At 44.3% G+C, this 16464-nt stretch overlaps 1 protein-coding gene across 3 annotated transcripts in view; it reads left to right on the top strand.

Annotated features, from left to right (window-relative positions):
- Positions 1-16464, top strand: part of cbfa2t3 (CBFA2/RUNX1 partner transcriptional co-repressor 3) — a 35253-nt gene that overhangs the window by 2470 nt on the left and 16319 nt on the right. Inside the window, exon 1 of one of the 3 annotated variants that reach the window (XM_031846190.1) lies at positions 1943-5115. The exons of the other annotated variants lie outside the window; for them this stretch is intronic. The gene's annotated coding sequence lies outside the window, so the exon portion shown is untranslated. Of the gene's footprint in view, positions 1-1942; positions 5116-16464 lie in introns of those variants that run through there. 3 annotated transcript variants of the gene reach the window in all.

The raw sequence follows: 16464 nt of genomic DNA on the forward strand, positions 1-16464 counted from the left end.
ACTGTCTGCACACGCACAAACGCGCACTCACACAAGCGCACACACACATACTGTCTCTTGGGAAACACAGTCATATATAGCAGTGACTTTCGCATGTGAGTGTATGAGGGCGTATTCACCTGCATACTGCTCGTTTCCCTCTCTTGTTAAGGCTCAGGCTGCATATCCTGTTCTTGAGTCAACACTTGATATAATCAGGTGTCACTTCCTCTTTTGTCAGTTTGCACATCTGTTGGTCAGCTGTGACCCTGGCCGAGTCAACTTGGCAGTCTGGCCAAAGAAAACACACAGATGCATGCACTTACTGTACCTGTATGCATGTAGAAGTCTACACACTCGTAGAGGAGTCATCCTAAAATCTCCCTGCAGATAAACACAATCTTATCAAAGCATCTCACACTTTTCGCTTCCTATTTCCTGATTAGTCGTTGGCAGTAGGGCTATGAATGCCTATGAACAATGAGAAATTTTGGTAAAATGAAAGGCCCTAAGCATAGGAAATATATTCAAGACAAGTGAAATATGATTTCAGCATTTTTCAATACTTCAGTATCTACAAACAAGAAAAAAGGATAAAATATCTGAAAAAAAGTCCAGACTAGCTACAGTAATGCATTGTGTAGTGCTCTTATTAGAGTTGTTCTGTGGCAGAAAACAACCCTGAAAGTCAAGTATTTCAAAGGACATTATTCTTTCCGAAGAGCATGGATTGAATTTTAAATTCACATCATGTCTGGATGATTCAAACAACCCGACACTTTGCTGCTCGATTGCAAACAAAATGTCAGGGGGTCTATGGGTGCAATTTGTAAAAGCATGCATTCCAGCGTACGTGCTTGAGTGGGTGGGTCAATGATCCGTTACACCGTGCCGTATCACAGATAGAGTCTCTCTCTCTGTCTCATCCTCTTTCATAACATTATAGGAGCAGCTTGAGGACATGCACAAATTAAAGATATTAACATACAAAGTGAGAGAACAACATCCTCCTAAGCACATCAACGGGTGCATGTGACTCAAAGGGAGATTTCTCAACACAAACCCAATCATTTTCATCAGAGTTTCTATCAGCATAACATTTACAACTTTTTTTTCTGCTTTGACCAAGTGAGATGTTCTCTCTCTCCCTTCATGACTGCCTGGAACCTACAATGGCGACTTTAATGGCAGCACCATAAGAGTGTGGTCTGTTGAATGTGCGCGAGAGAGGAGAGGACAGGAGAAGAGAGAAGAGCGCAGGAACACAATGGGTCTAGCGTTCCTTTCAGTCGGCTCAGGGCCTTATCTCCCGTCAACACACTAGCCTGTGACTGCCACTATAGGAAAGGATTTACAATGTGTGAGTGGAGGAAATGCTGCAAACTTCTCTCTTGCCTTTACTCTGACACACACACACATACACAGAGAGAGAGAGAGAGAGAGAGAGAGAGAGAGAGAAACAGTCATTTCCATACAGCACAATGACCAAACCTGGTTCTTCTATCTCAGTGAGAGCTCAACCATCCAGGAGATGCAGTCAACATAACAGAGTCCACAGTATGCGTTTGTGAGGTGACAGAGATAGTGGATCGAAAGAAAGGGGGAGACAAAAGCCATTTTCGCCATCAATGCCATCAAAGGGATTTCCAGTCGCAGTTTTATGGCGCGGAGGGTTCATCGAAGCGAGTTACCACCTTGCGTGCGAGTGTTTCATTGTGCAGTTTATCAGGCTGGCCACATGGAGTGTAAGAGCTAACCCAGTGACCGCTCAACAAAAGGCCAAATTAAGAGGAGTGAGAGGCTGTCGTACAGGAAGGCAGACAGGTTGACTGAAGCCGCTCCCGAGGAGAATAGCATCCTGTCAATCTTGGAGCTGTCACCTTGACAGGAATCCTTTCTTTGGATGCGACCCCCATCGCCAACCTTTCTGTCACTCAAGGCCACACACACACACACACACACACACACACACACACACACACACACAATGCTGTCATAACTCTGAAAGAGAGAAATATAGAGATTGAGTTTCATAAACACTCCATCCATCTCCTTGACAACCGTACTTCCACCGTGGTACTCTACACACGCCGCCTCCAACAGACCCAGCTTGTTATGGCCTTTGCATCTGTTTGTTAGAGTAATGTTAGTGTGTGTGTGTGTGTGTGTGTGTGTGTGTGTGTGTGTGTTTGTATGTATGTCTGTATGACCATGTTCACAGCTGCAGACTTTACAGTAGATCAGCATATTGTGGTGTAAACTAAAACACTGGCGCTGGACCTGAGGTTACCTGAATTATTCCTTCACATGGGGGGAAAATGGCCGTGGGGGGGGGAAATTTTACGTTGCAATCAAAGAGCTGTGGGGTTTCCCCCTGCACGCTTGTTCACATTATTTAATCAGGACCGGAGCGGTTTTAAAAAAGTCCTCCTGGCTCCATATGAAGGCAGCGTTTGTGTTGGAGGCTGGCGAGGCTGGTGAGACTGGAGTCGGGGCAGAACAGCTGTCTGTGTGTACTTTACGAGCTGGTCGTGTTTGTTCTGTAGACACAGGAGAGGTCAGAGGGGTGTCAGCTTTGTCTTCTGTCCCCCTCTATGGCCGTGTGTATGTGTGTATGTGTGTGTGTGTGTGTGTGTCCAGCAGAGGGAGAGAGAGGTCAGGTGGGTGAGGCAAAGGGAGTAACAACCCAGTGTGGACAGGTGGAGGATTCTCACTATGGGAACTACACCTTTTTCTCAGTCTCACTCTGAGTAATTGTGTCTGCTTATCTGATATATTTGTGTATTTATTAAGTGTTTGTTTACATTAATAAACATTACTGTAAATGCAGGCAAACGTTTATTTTTAATCTCTAGTACAGCTGAAATGATTAGTCGATTAATTAACCCTGTTGATTGACAGGAAATTGATCTGCAACCATTTTAAATATCTATCTGTCTTTAATGAAGTGCAAGAATGTGCTGCTTTCTGCTAGTTGAATACCTTTCGGTTTTTGACTGCTGCTCAGGCAAACTTGATGGGTATTTTTCAGTATTTTTTGTCATTTTATAGTTTCATTATTAATCCATTAATCCAAATATTATTTGCGGTCTAATTTCCATGAGCATACTCAGACAGAGATAGTCATCTTAAAAGGAATACAAAAGGTTGAAACTGCCTGTTAAATAAGATATAAACATGCAGCAATAATTAAAATATGAATATTAATGTTGTTTATATGTACTATACACAGTAGGATTACTCATTATCAGGTTCTAATTTACAGAAGCATATACACAGAGTAATAAAAAGGGAACATTATGGCAGCGATAATAATAATATTTAGTCTGTCCATCTTCACATCAACCCACCCACATGGCTATGACAATACAACACAAAGACAACAATACACGTTACAAGCATTAACTGGCTCCTGTTCACATGCAGACAGATATACTATTTAGTTTTAGTTCAGTTCTCTGAAATCTGTTCTTGCATTTCTTTTTTCCCAAATGTGGGATAAAGTAAATAAAGTCTTCAGTCTCGTGGACTCAATTGTGCTCTCCTTGTTGTCCTCGTCGTCCTGTTATGAGGAAACAGCGGCACCCACGGGCAGACAGCGGGACTCAGTTGTATTTCTCTCAGCTCTTGTTTTCTGATTTCACCGCTGTGCCACCTGAAATAATTAGTTTCAGGCTGCCCTCCTCAAGTCAAACATTCACATAATTCATATTATTTATATATTTTTCAATGCATGTCATTGTAAAAAGGCCCAGTGTAACCCATAATCACGGATTAATATGCGTCCATTTCGTTTTTGTAATATACTGCAAAATATTAGCCTACAGTGGCATCATTTTGTATCCAATGTGGGATATTTGTAGGCTACAATTTGGATCAGCTTCAATTTAGAAAGGATTCCTGTACATAGCTGCCAACCCGCGCCTTTGATGGTGAGAGGGACAGAGGGAGAGAGAGAGAGAGAGAGAGAGAGAGAGAGAGAGAGAGAGAGAGAGGTTAGGAGCTCCAGATGGTGTTTAAACGCAGACAGAAGGCTACAGCGAGGACAGAGATAGGAGGAGGAGGAGAGAGCCGCGGTTACTGAGTACAGTGAGCTCGTCAGCTCAGCTCATCAGTGAAGAACAAAACAAGTCTGAAAAAAACCCAAATTGTGAATTGACGGGAAAAGACACTGTCAATTATGATCAGCTGACTGTGAGTGTTTTTTTTTTTCCTGCGGGAGAAGTGGATCTCTTTCAAACACCATCGGAAGACAGGTCGGCGGAGGATCGGCGCGTCGGCGGAGGAGAAGGACCGTACAGAGAAACGTGGTAGTAGAGTAGCCGCTCACAGGCTGCAAAGAAACGGTGTTTTCAAAGGAAAGAAAGGAACAGAATATATCCCGCCGGATGTATAAGGACTTGTTCCTGACACCACGGACTGTGGCTGGGCTGTGAACTAAGAAGGCTTTAAAGTTGTCACAGGAGGAATAACAGTCGCACCCTGCAGACAAGAGGATCCGCATCTTAATCATTTGCGTTTTTTCATGGGATACGCGAGGATTGGTGGACAAAGTAGAAACCGGTTGATACTTTTTTTGCCTGCTTAGAAACGACCAGAAAGCACGTTTTTGCAGTTGAAACTGTATTTTTTTTAATATGATTTTATTTATTCTACGTGGGGTGGTTAAAATGAGCAAGAGAGCGGATTTACATGACTGGGACAAGTTGTGATTCTTTTTTGTCACCGTCGACACAAGAAGCTGTTTGCTTTAAAACACACACAGTTACTGCAAAACCAAAGACATCAATGTGCTTAAGGATCCAAGAGACCTGGCGAGAGAAATACCTCATAATTTATTATACCTGGGAAGTCAAAGCCCCTTTTGACCTCCCAAAGGAAAGTTAAACATTTGTGTGCGTGTATGTGTGTGTTGGACTGTGGCTTCTGCCTCTTTTTCCTCTCAATATTTAAAAACAAAAACAAAAAAGGAATAACACCTGAACTATCTAGCAACTATTCCCGCACTATCTAGCCAAGGCTTTATCATTTTTCCCAAATAATGAGGATTGAGATGATATACAACCTGTTTTAGAAGCTATCTGGTGTGGATGATCACCGCTACAATTACCTCAGCTTGACCTCGACCTTCACCAAGTAAGTACAACCTGCAAACTCGACTGTGTTGAAGCAAATCATGGGAGACGTTTATTTTGTTATTGGTGTGAATTGTGTTTAAATGCAACAGGGCTTTGGCTTTTGTAATTTATCAGAACATTTGATATAATGGAAAGAGTGTTTCACATTCGAAGGCTCAGGCAGCTAAAATATCTCAAGTTTAAAGTCTCACATTCTGGTCAACATGACTGCAGCTCTGTTAGAGCGGCATGTTAATGTCAAGATGAAGACAAACCAGGCTACCGTTCATGGATTTATTTTCTTTAAATGCCTTTTTGCTATATTTATCCTTTTTCCTGTAATTCTATCCACTTTAATTTGATAATTTGACATAATAATATGTCTTTCAAGGGTTTAGGATATATAGGGGAAGATATTGTATATCCTGTGTGAGTGAAAAAGCAAATTTCTTATTATTATTTCATGTGTGCTTATAATATGGAAGATGTAGATATTGGGACATGCAGACTGAAGAGCAGAGTAGAATGGACAGAAAAAAACCCAGTCTGATATTAATAATTACATCATAATTATCATTAACAAGATGTGCACTTATCTCCTTTCACTTGCTTTTTTGTCACTTGAATGAAATCTGGCGAGAGAGCTGATGTGGAGACAGAGAGACTGAAGGGGGTTCATGAGTTGTTTGCGCATCAGTCTGTGCTGCACATCAAAGTGAAATATTTGGACTCTATGAACTTGGAGTCCTCCCGAACTGGATGGAGGCGATGGGTGTGAAGGGATACACTTAGACATTTACTCTGACCTGAACTCCATGGTGCCTCAGATTACAACCCCCCCACCTTTTGTAATGATACTGTGGAGCATCACCGGTGTCCACTTTTGTGTGAACAAAAAGAAGAGCGATCCTTTCTGGTGAGTGTAGGGTGTTTTGTATTACTGTACCAACTTGTGGAGACATTAAAGGAGGAGGTAGAGGAAGTGTTTAACAGGAATAGTGTGGCAACCAAAGAAAATAAACACAACTGCAAAGTGATTGAAAAAGCTGAAATCATGGTGGATAATTTATAGTAAGCCTTTGTGACTGTAGGGACACTCCCTGAGAAGAAACGAGATCAGCCAAAGGTTTCTACCCCCACTTGAACAGCCTCAGCAGCACACTCTTCTGCCTGTGAGTGCAACAGTAAAACACTCAGGCCATTTTCTCTGCAGGACACGGCCCTGTATAATTGGCCCTGGTAAATATCATCTGAATAATTGAACAGCTGATAATAGTCTTGAACAATGGATGGGAGGTTGCAGGGGTGAAACCGCAGTGCAGACACCCTGCCTCACCGCACATTATACCTCCATCACCACCAAGCGAGCATCTCAGGCTCTCTCCTTCCAACGCTGGCCGCCCCATCGCTCAGCTGGGCCCGGCCAGCCCCCTGCTAAGGCAGGTGTCCCCACTTCATCATTAAGTATCTCTCTGAAAAGGCAGGCCATTCATTATGACCCCAGTCGGCTGAGTGTTTATTCAGTTTCCATCTACCACAGGTGCATTGATGGGACGTCCTCTGTTTCATATGCAGAAGGAAAAACACCACACAGGACTTTAAAAGAAACAGCAGCAGACAAATTCACAGGCCAGCGGAGAGTCAGCATGAAGTCTGCTATTTAAATGACTAAAACAAGCAATATATACTTCACTGCCATTTGTTCACGGTGGGATTTTGCTTTCTTGTTTCATTAATCTGTGATTCATTGCTGCTATTTCAGCCACATCATGACTTATCTTTTACCATCAAGGTATCAAAGGCCCGGTATTTGTTGTACCCTTGCGTGGCACCTTCCAATGTTAACTAGATTACTTTATTAGTTTATTAGGAGATGGGGAAAGTCAGTTCTGTTTATCATCTCGGTGTCATCTGGTGCAGTTGATGCGGCTCGTTTGATACTTTGACCTGATGCTGCAGGTTCTTTGCAGTGCTTACGCGTTTACTGTAATAGTGTGTGGGCTCATTGAGTGTGCTCGGTGCGTGTGGTAATTATTGTGATCTAAATGCGGGCAGTGCAGGTGAAACTGGCTGTCTCCTAATTAATGAATGGAGCAGATGGCCTCGGGTGGGCGGGAGTTGCGAGCCCACAGCGAGCCAGTCAGGTTGTCAGCACAACACAGACACCTGGGCCATCACAAACAAGACAAGCCAAGCGGTTGACACAAGCCAAAGACATCTGGCCTGTGTGTGTGTGTATGTGTTTACATGTCTGTGTATGTATGGCCCTCCTGAAAGTCAACAAACAGATGTGCACAGTGTTGTATCTGATATCAGGTGACCCCTTGAAAAGGAGGAGTAGCCTATTTACTCGTACATGCATTAGTTGTGAAAGAGGTTTCAGATATTAAACTATAAAGGTAAGAGACAAAGGGAACATTAGAGAAGAGTAGTTTTAAAAAACATAAAATGATGTGAAGCAGAATTTTTTCTTCTTCTTCTGCTTTCTTGTCAGTCAATCGTCTCATGATCACTTTGGGGAACACGACCCTCAAGTTGGAAACCATTGCTATACAGTTTGTCCTTTTACACCAGGGTGTTTTTAAGATCTGGCAATGACACAAAGCTACACAGCGTGTGTGCAGCCTGTTTATGTTTATGTTTGTGTGTTTATGTTATATTAGGGTGTTGAGCCTAATTTCCGCCTCTAAAACTTTGTTATTGCACATACAGTGCACCAGATGCTTCAAAACAAAGAGGTTTGTCTAGCTCATATTGTTGCCTTTTGACATGTGTAAATATGTTTTATTCATCAATTCGAAGTGTTGTTTGTGTTTCTGTACTTTTGATTTGTGACACAAGCTTTCATTCAACTCAAGGAGACAATTTTTTTCTGAGATTAGCTGATTGTAGGGAGTTTCACAGGTTTACCTCCAGGGCGAGAACATTCGCCTCAATAGATAAAGATACTTTGGAAATAAGGGGGGAAATGAAATCCTCTGTTAAGTTTGTGTATCAGGGAACAAACTGTTACAGTAAGATGAGAACAGTGAGGGAGCCATAATTGTTGGTTATATTAGTCTTACCATTGCCGCCCTGCGAGTGTGTGTGTGTGTGTGTGTGTGTGTGTTCATATAGAAGCACAAAATGACAGACCACTAAAATGGGATGTTTATTAAAGAGGAGACAGCGACGCGTTATGGATAGTTATGAGGGTTATCTGACTTTTGTTAGTTGTTCTTTGGTTTGTTCAGGATGACAAATTAATGGCAGCCTTGTGCAGAAACAGTGTTCTTACTGTACAGTTAAAGTGACTTTAATGAGATCAGTGTGTAAATGTGTGTGTTTTGTGTAGATATGGGGGCAAGTAAGTGACTTAAGGTGTGATGAAGTGACGTTCCCGGCGTTGAATCTCTATGGTTTCACTGCTGTTTATCCTAATACACAGTGGGAAAGACAAGTGTGGTTCTGTCTACCTCCTGCTTCGTCCTCCGTCCTGTATGTGTGTGTTGGTCTGGTCTGCCCCGGTCTGTTCCACATGTGTTTGACATTACTGTGACAAGGCTGCCCAGCCTCTCTGGGGAGATGGAGAATGTCAGAGACTAGAGCGGAGGAGCGAACAGCTTCCCAACATCTGATGGAATGAGAAACACACTCACTGGATGGCTCGCCTGCTGACACCACAGCGTGGGAGCAGAACAGAGCAGAGGGTGGAGGCCAAGTAAAACCCCAAATGTGTGTGTGAAATAACATTCTTACTCACTTTTCCCCGTTCGCGTCCGTGCATGTCTACATATCCTCTCAGATTCCCAAGAATAGTATATAGCACACGAACAAATACACGCTCATCATTTATTCTCTGCTAGGTTAGTCATTACTCTGTTTTGCATCCACTGGAATGGTCAGGTCTCCATCTTTTCTCCATATTTCCCTGTATGCAGAGCAGGTGAAATGCTCCTTATTCCCTTCTCTGTGACATTCAAGGATGAAAACTCACCATTTATTGCTGAGCATTTTGGGAAATTATTTGTTGAATTGACTCTTCATTTTACTAAAATTGCTTCGGCACATACAGCACTGACAAATTGCACCCTCAATTATGCATTTGCAAAAGAGAGGCACATTTCCAGTGCTCAGAAATGCTCAATCATGAATGCAAAAGGAAACAAATGTCACAACATTGATGAATTCCCATGTAAAGTACGTATAGCTGAATTGCTGGTAGCTACAGACAAGAAAAAAGGCGCTTCCTCCTCCTTCCTTCCTTGTGCCTATTTCACCTCCTGCTCTCCTTCCTCACCTTTTACTTCCTCACTGACCTCTGACCTTCTTTTGACCCTCCTCTCTGCCTTTTCCAATTCTCCCAGCGGCGCCTTCTCACCTCCCACCCCCTCGCCCTCTGCCTCATGGTAGGAAGTGTGTTCAGATCAGAGTCAAAGAGAGGAAGCAGCTGTGCTAATCTACAGTATAGCGCTGGTCTTGGTTTTAATCAAACCAAATGGACAGGCCAACAGAGAAAATAGGAAGTTCATATCGCCGCTGCTACCTGGTATATTGAATCCCTCCCTTTCCTTCTGCCCCACTCCGAGGCCTTTATCGCAGGCGTGGAGTAAACAAACACAAAGGAACACAGACTGAAGTTATTAAGGCCTCTACTCCAAAGCAGTCCTCTCTGGACGTCGGGGAAGTGCTGCAACACAGGAGCTTGCAGGCAGGGATTGGGAAGGAAGGCATGTCTCTCTCTCCGTTTACAGTATTTGTGAAATTAAAAAAAGCCGTTATCTCCTGGAAACAGATCCTGTGCCACACAGATGGTTCCGTCTCTCTTCAAATGGGAGGCTGAGAAACTGAGTGCCGTTGTGTTACCAGTTAGTTGTACAGACCTTAATCTCGGCTCCAGCCTTCCTTCCTCTGCCTCCGTGTCTCTCTCTACACACAAAACACACACGCACGTACACACACACAAACAGACAAACACCCCTTCACATAAAAATATTGCCAGTGTAAAGCACTAATTTCACCAGGAAATGGACATTTTAGCGTCTCAGAGGTATTTGAAGTGCAGAGAGAGGAAGGTCAGAGATTTACTGGATGTGTCAAAGAGCAGTGGTCACTTTGAGGAGCGAGTCATCGTCTGGCATTTACAGGAGCCTCAGCAGGGTTTAGGGGTTGTGTTTGATGGTTTCCACACTGTCTTTCAAGTGCTACCTCGGAGAGAAATCATTCCATTAGTAATGTGTCTGACTTCTGTGAGTTATCATTTAAGGAGAGGTCTCTCTACAGACTTTCGGATTAACATGAGTGTTGTGATTATATTTGAGACCGTAGTCATTTTACAGGATCACCTTCTGAAAACTGTAGTATCAATTACAGGTTTGTCATGGACCTTTCTAAAAGGCAGTGCTATTGTTACCAGCAGATATTCTAGGAGGATGGAAGTAAAGTTAAAAACATCCCTATTGCCCTGTGATTTAATCATTAATGCCTTGACACTACAAAATCTCCTCTCACAAACACATATATCATTAAACAAGTCTCAGAAGATCTGACCAGGATTGTATGCAGATTGAGTCAACTTCTACCTGATTTGGTTTTAGTTTTCTTGTCAAATTATTGAACTGTCACTAATTGACCTTATAATTAGTGGTAGTGGTAATGTTAATGCACAACTTGGGTATTAATTAAACTGTTCATACACTGACATAGTCTAATATAATTTCTCAAAACTCCTTATAATCCACAAAGGGACAGTTCCTTTACAGTATCACTGTTTGCTGTCCACTTACTCTGACCATGACATGACAGCGGGTCATCCTAATTTGCTAATTAGCTCCCATAATCAGCATGTTATTGGCACCGCAGTCGCTCTCCTCCTTCCACCGCTCGCTCTGTTTTTGTGGCGGCGTCCCGTAGTCGGCTCGCGTCCCAGAGGAGTAGCTGGTATTTATTTCAGCAGCTTCCAGCATGAGCTGGCTGTAGGCTAAATGGAGAAACTGTCAAGCTTCTCTCTAACCTGTCACATGAATGCCCCCCTCCTCCTCCTCCGCCACATTCTGTTTCCCACCGGTTTGTGTGTGTCAATGTGTGTGTGTATGTGTGAAACCTATGGGGTCCTGCAGGATAATACAGAACACCCTACCCATGCCTGGCTAATGTCAGGAGCTATTGTTACCGTGCCTGCAGGCCAAATGAAGAGGTATGAGAGCGCTGGCAGACTGAGGAGCAGTTCAAGACTGTTTTGTCAGCGCTGACAGCTCCATAGTGACAGAGCAGACATTTAACACTGAATGAAATGAAATACATGACATCAAGCAGGAAAATGACTAATCTGCTGTTTGTTTTCCTATTTTAGCTGTATAAGTGGCAGCTCAGTGTCAGGTTTTTAACGGTGCACAAAGCACATGAGCAAGAGACATGGGAAGAAAATAGGCAGCCACAATTCACACATTCTGTTTAACACACACACACACACACACACACACACACACGTAGGGGTTTTGGGTTTATGAGGAGGAAGGACAGAGATGCTGCAGTTGCCGTGGTGTGTTGCCAGGGTCAAATCTAAGTCTTTTGTGCTCCATAAATCAGCAGGCAGCAGCGGTGACGTAAGAACAAACAGAGCTGCTCTCTGCTGCAGCTGGCTGGAAAGAGGGAGAAACAAGAGAGAGGAATACAGAGAGGGAAAGAGAGAGCAGGACAGCAGCTGTCAGGCCTCCATCGCACACCTGTCACACAGGAAGTGAGCTCCGGCCACTGTTTCCTGGATACACCTCCTCAAACACTGCTCCTGGAAGAAATAGAGGGAGGACATCTGCAGTGAGGGGAAGACAGACAGCCAGCGAGACTGATACACTAACAGATCAATAGAGACATTTGATAAGGACGAGGAATAAATGCCAAATAACAAAAAATAATGAATTTCCCATGCCTGTGTCGCCTTTCTCATGTCAGCTGCTTTGTGGTCCTGTTTTCATGTAAGTGTGTGTCCAGATTACACACAGTCAAGAGGATGTTTGTGTTATCGCAGAGCTCTATGACAGACAGGTCACTCTGTGGAATCTCCCACAAATACAATGAGCCCACATGCCCTAAACTTAACAGTGGGACATTCCCACGCTTGTTCCTCTCAAGCACCCCTCCCAAACCCCAACCCACCCTGCTCCCCCCTCCCTCCTGTGACCAATATGAACTAATCCAGATGTAAAGTAGCCGCTCACAACATGTACGCCTAACTTTCTTTACATGGCCCCGCTCCTCTCAATTCCTCCTCCTTTTCCTCTATGTTTCTGCTTTTTCCAATCTCTCTCACCACCCAGCTCACCGTCTCCATGCCGAACTGATCAGGGCAGGAAGTGATATCGCTCGTAGCCACCGTACTGCTGATGAGGCACTTGGACCTCTTGTCTCTGGTTTTGCTTCTCGGCCTCCAGAGTCGCTCTGTTGTCGCTGCTGTTAGTAGAAAACCTCCTCTTTGTTTGTCAGGCTTGTCAGGCTGGGTCCTCAGGAGGCCCCCCTTGCCCTATTCCCAGGCTGCCCTTCATGCTGCCTGTATGCAATTAACAGTGTAATTAAAAGCTTGATGAGCTAATTGGTGCTGGGTGAGGCTGCAGGTGTTTGGATCGGGGAGCTCATTTATGTAAGTGCACTTATTGTAAACATCCTCCGACAGGATAACAGAGGCAGTTTTCTGACGTGTTTTATTCTTTTATTGCTATTCATTATATATGTTTGTTTATTTTCAAATGTAATTCATTAAGAAATTCATCTTTCTCTCTCTTACTGGGCCAATCATCTGTGACCTTACATGCCGTGTGTTGCAGGTAGATATGCAATGCTCAGTGGGAAGAAGGAAAGAGGCAAAGTGAAGCCAAAGCATTGCATTACCTTGTGGGCAAAGTTTTAGGCTCGCGCAGAGCTCTATTTCATACCTGTATATCAACAGTGTACTGGATATTAAGATGAATTATGTTATGTCTGATGGAGCCCACTAACACAGCTCATCTGAAAGCGGAATGACAAAAGAAAGTCTGATCTGATGTCGAAACATGGCAGCCTGAGGCTGAGCTGTCAGCTGGCAAAATTAGGCACATGGCTGAAAGGACGAGGAAAAGAAGAAGTAGATGAGAGGGAACAAAGCAGAGTTATCATGCAGAGCAGAGCCTACATGTAAATCCTTCTCTCTGCTCGTGACTGTCTTCCTTTCTGTCTCTCTGACCCATTCCCAGATGTACATGCACAGTCACCTCCTCATATAGCTGTGTGTGTGCGTCTCTTTCTTGTCTCCTACTTCCTCCCCCATATCTCTCTTGCTCTGTGGCAGCTGTGCTGGTGATGGCTGTGTGCCCATGGTGCAAGCTGGCTGTGGGGTCCCAGGTGGCCCACATGACAGTTATTGATGTTCAGGTGTTCAACTCCTCTCACACAGAGACCCTGGAGCAACACACACACACACACACACACACAGATACAAGCAGAAGTACAATACACATGCATGCACTCCAAAGTAGTTCACATGCATACACAGAATACAGAATATACACAGTATATAAAAGTAGTCATGCACTTGCACAATTATGCATATAAACTGTGTATTCCTCTATTGCTGCTGAGGAAGAGTAAACAACACAGTCACAAGTACAACCGAGAACTCGTGCATACAGCTGCCGGGCTGTCTGGCGAGCAACAAGAATTACAGTTGTCAACGTGAGATGAAAACAACAAGCTAGTCAATGTGAAAATGTATGCAGCTTAGGTTGTATATGACTCCTAGGGTCCAGTCTTTCCTCTTGACCACTTTCTGTGTGTGCATGTGTGGTGGGATAGCCAGTGTTGGTACCAGCGCCCGGTGCAGTCCTAACACACTCCAGATGTGTCTGGCTAGCCGGGGAGTTGTTCTTGGCACGGCTGCCTCGGCTGAATGTCACAAATACTTTCCTTTATTTAGGAATCGCTCTGGGTTAGTGGCTGGAGGAAGGCGAGGATGGATGGATCGTGGGGGGGGAGGGAGGGAGAGAAAAGAGGAGAGGTAAATGAAAAGACCAAAATAAATGATTAGCAATGTCGAAGGAAAGGGGAAAAAAGAGGGGGAGGAGGAGGAAGAGGGGGGACTAAGAGAAGAGATATTGAAGGGCAGAAGATGGAGAAGGAGGAGAGAAGGAGGAGGGGGCGGAGAGGCGAGGGAGCGAGGCAGAAACAGCTCCAGTCTAGCATCTGGATTTTATTAGCAGCCGTTGGGAAAATCTGAAAAGGAAGTTTTTTCTCTGCAAGCACGTCGGCAGCAGTGATATGCTGCACATAACCACCTCACTGCCGACGAGAGGAGCCAGGCCCTCCCAAAGGAGAACAGATGGTCGCTAGAACTTCAATACAATTACATCAATAACAGCTTTCACAGATATAAGCACTGTATGACAGGATCCCTGCAGCTCAGAGAGACAGAAGTACAACTCCTCTGCCCTTAGCACCCCCAGCCCTGGATAAATTGTCTTTAATCCATCCTCACTCCCTGCCCGTCCTCAATTTATCCTTGTTTTTCTTGCCAGTTTAGACATTTTAAAGTAAATGATGAAGCTTTTGACTTGGAAAAACTGGTGACTTGTCAATGACTTGCTCATGGTGATCTGATCAAAGACAGGAGGGCTTTTGTCAGTGCTTATTAAGGAGAACCACCCCCCTCATCCGGTTTGTTTTATTGTTCAACATGTTTGTTCAGCCGGCACTGCATGTGTACTGTCACAGGGATTCTCAAGTAACATAGGGTAAAATATGTGTTTGTGTCCACAGCGTGAGCATATGCATTCAGCAAACTTGAGCATGTGTGCATAGATCTGTGTGTCTATTTGTGTGTGTGTGTGTATGTGTGTGTGTGTTTTGTGTGTGCAGGCACTGCACAAGCCTATCTCCCACCCTGTCATTAGTGAAGGCTTTAAAGCCTCTGAACTCTAAATCAGCTCAAGATGAAGTGGAGTCTGGGATCTGTCTGCAGAAGCAGCCTGTGTGCTGACACGCAAATACACACACACACACACACACACTCCCATCTTACCTGTGACACAGTTCAGACTTCACACCGATAACAAGGCATATATAGGAATATATAACTTTTTTTTATGTAGATTGCTCTTGGTTAGAGGAAGATGAGTTATTGGGCGTGTGCTGCTGATGTCAGCAGTCTTTTTCTTTTGGACTGGTAGTATGAGAGTGGAAGGTTCTGTAGATGCTGTATCCCCAAGTCTTAGGTTCAGGGCACAGGGCTCCAATCCCCATGTTTTGATACGAAGGCCTGGTGGGAGGCTGGGGGCCAGGGGCTTAGGCTCTGTTTGTGTGGACTCCTCAGCGGCCTGATAGGGAACAGATGTGGGAAGGCAGGCGGCCGGGCAGCCAGCCAGAGCAGCTGGGAGAAATTAAAAACAACAGCATTCCTGGAGACATGGGGAATTACAGTGGGAGGGAAGGAGGGAGGGAGGGATGTAAGGAGCGAGAGACAGAGGGAGAGTTTTAAGGCAATGTGGTCACTGGTGAGAGTCTCTGTGGAGTACGAGAGATTGAATAGACAGGGGGGATTTAAGGGGACTGTTGTGCAGTGGTTAGCTAAAGCTAATAAGTTGCAGCTGTATTTCCAGTGGAAGCACAAGCTCACATGCACAAACACGCAGATATGCATACAGTCAACAATAGGACGTACGCCAATGTGAAATGAGACCAAAATGTATCTGAATTGCCCTCTAATGGCTTGTCATGACACGATGGTACTGATTTGTGTGTGTTCTTAAGGGGTTTAATGGAGGCATATGTCCATAAATCTATAATGAGACCCCAAAAGGGCTTTAGAACGTTAGACAATCCACTGCGCTGTGTGCTCGCAGTAGTACAGTACAGGATCTGTGGTTTTGTGAGTCTCGCAGTGAATTGTTTTTCATCTTGTTTCATCATGGCACAAGGGGAGAGTAGAAGATAGAGAACATTTTTAGAACTCAGCCTGCAGACTGTTTCTTTGGTGTGCAATCTTTTAGCCCCAATTACGTCAAACGTGTAGACATACAGCTCAGTTCAGAGAGTCGGAGAGACAGAGACAGAGACAGACAGCGGCAGAGAGGTAGGTAATCGTATTGTTTTATTTTCAGCCTAATAGTCAATAACGAATGTTTGGGACGGACGGCAAGGTATCTCTATCCTCAGCAGATCTATTCTCAGCTGTATTGATCCCAAAGTGGCTCCTCTCAGAGAGCCAGATAAAAACCTGTGGGGGGAAATAGAGCAGCTTGCAGGCAGGAGAATGAGCATGGTCCAGACCCGGACCTTTAACCACAGGTCTGTTTTACCTGGTGTACCATCTCTCTCTCTCTCTCTCTCTCTCTCTCTCTCTCTCTCTCTCTCTCTCTCTCTCTCT

This window comes from Anarrhichthys ocellatus, unplaced genomic scaffold (genome assembly GCF_004355925.1).
Source record: "Anarrhichthys ocellatus isolate YVR2014 unplaced genomic scaffold, GSC_Weel_1.0 scaffold6, whole genome shotgun sequence".
NCBI classification, from domain to species: domain Eukaryota; kingdom Metazoa; phylum Chordata; class Actinopteri; order Perciformes; family Anarhichadidae; genus Anarrhichthys; species Anarrhichthys ocellatus.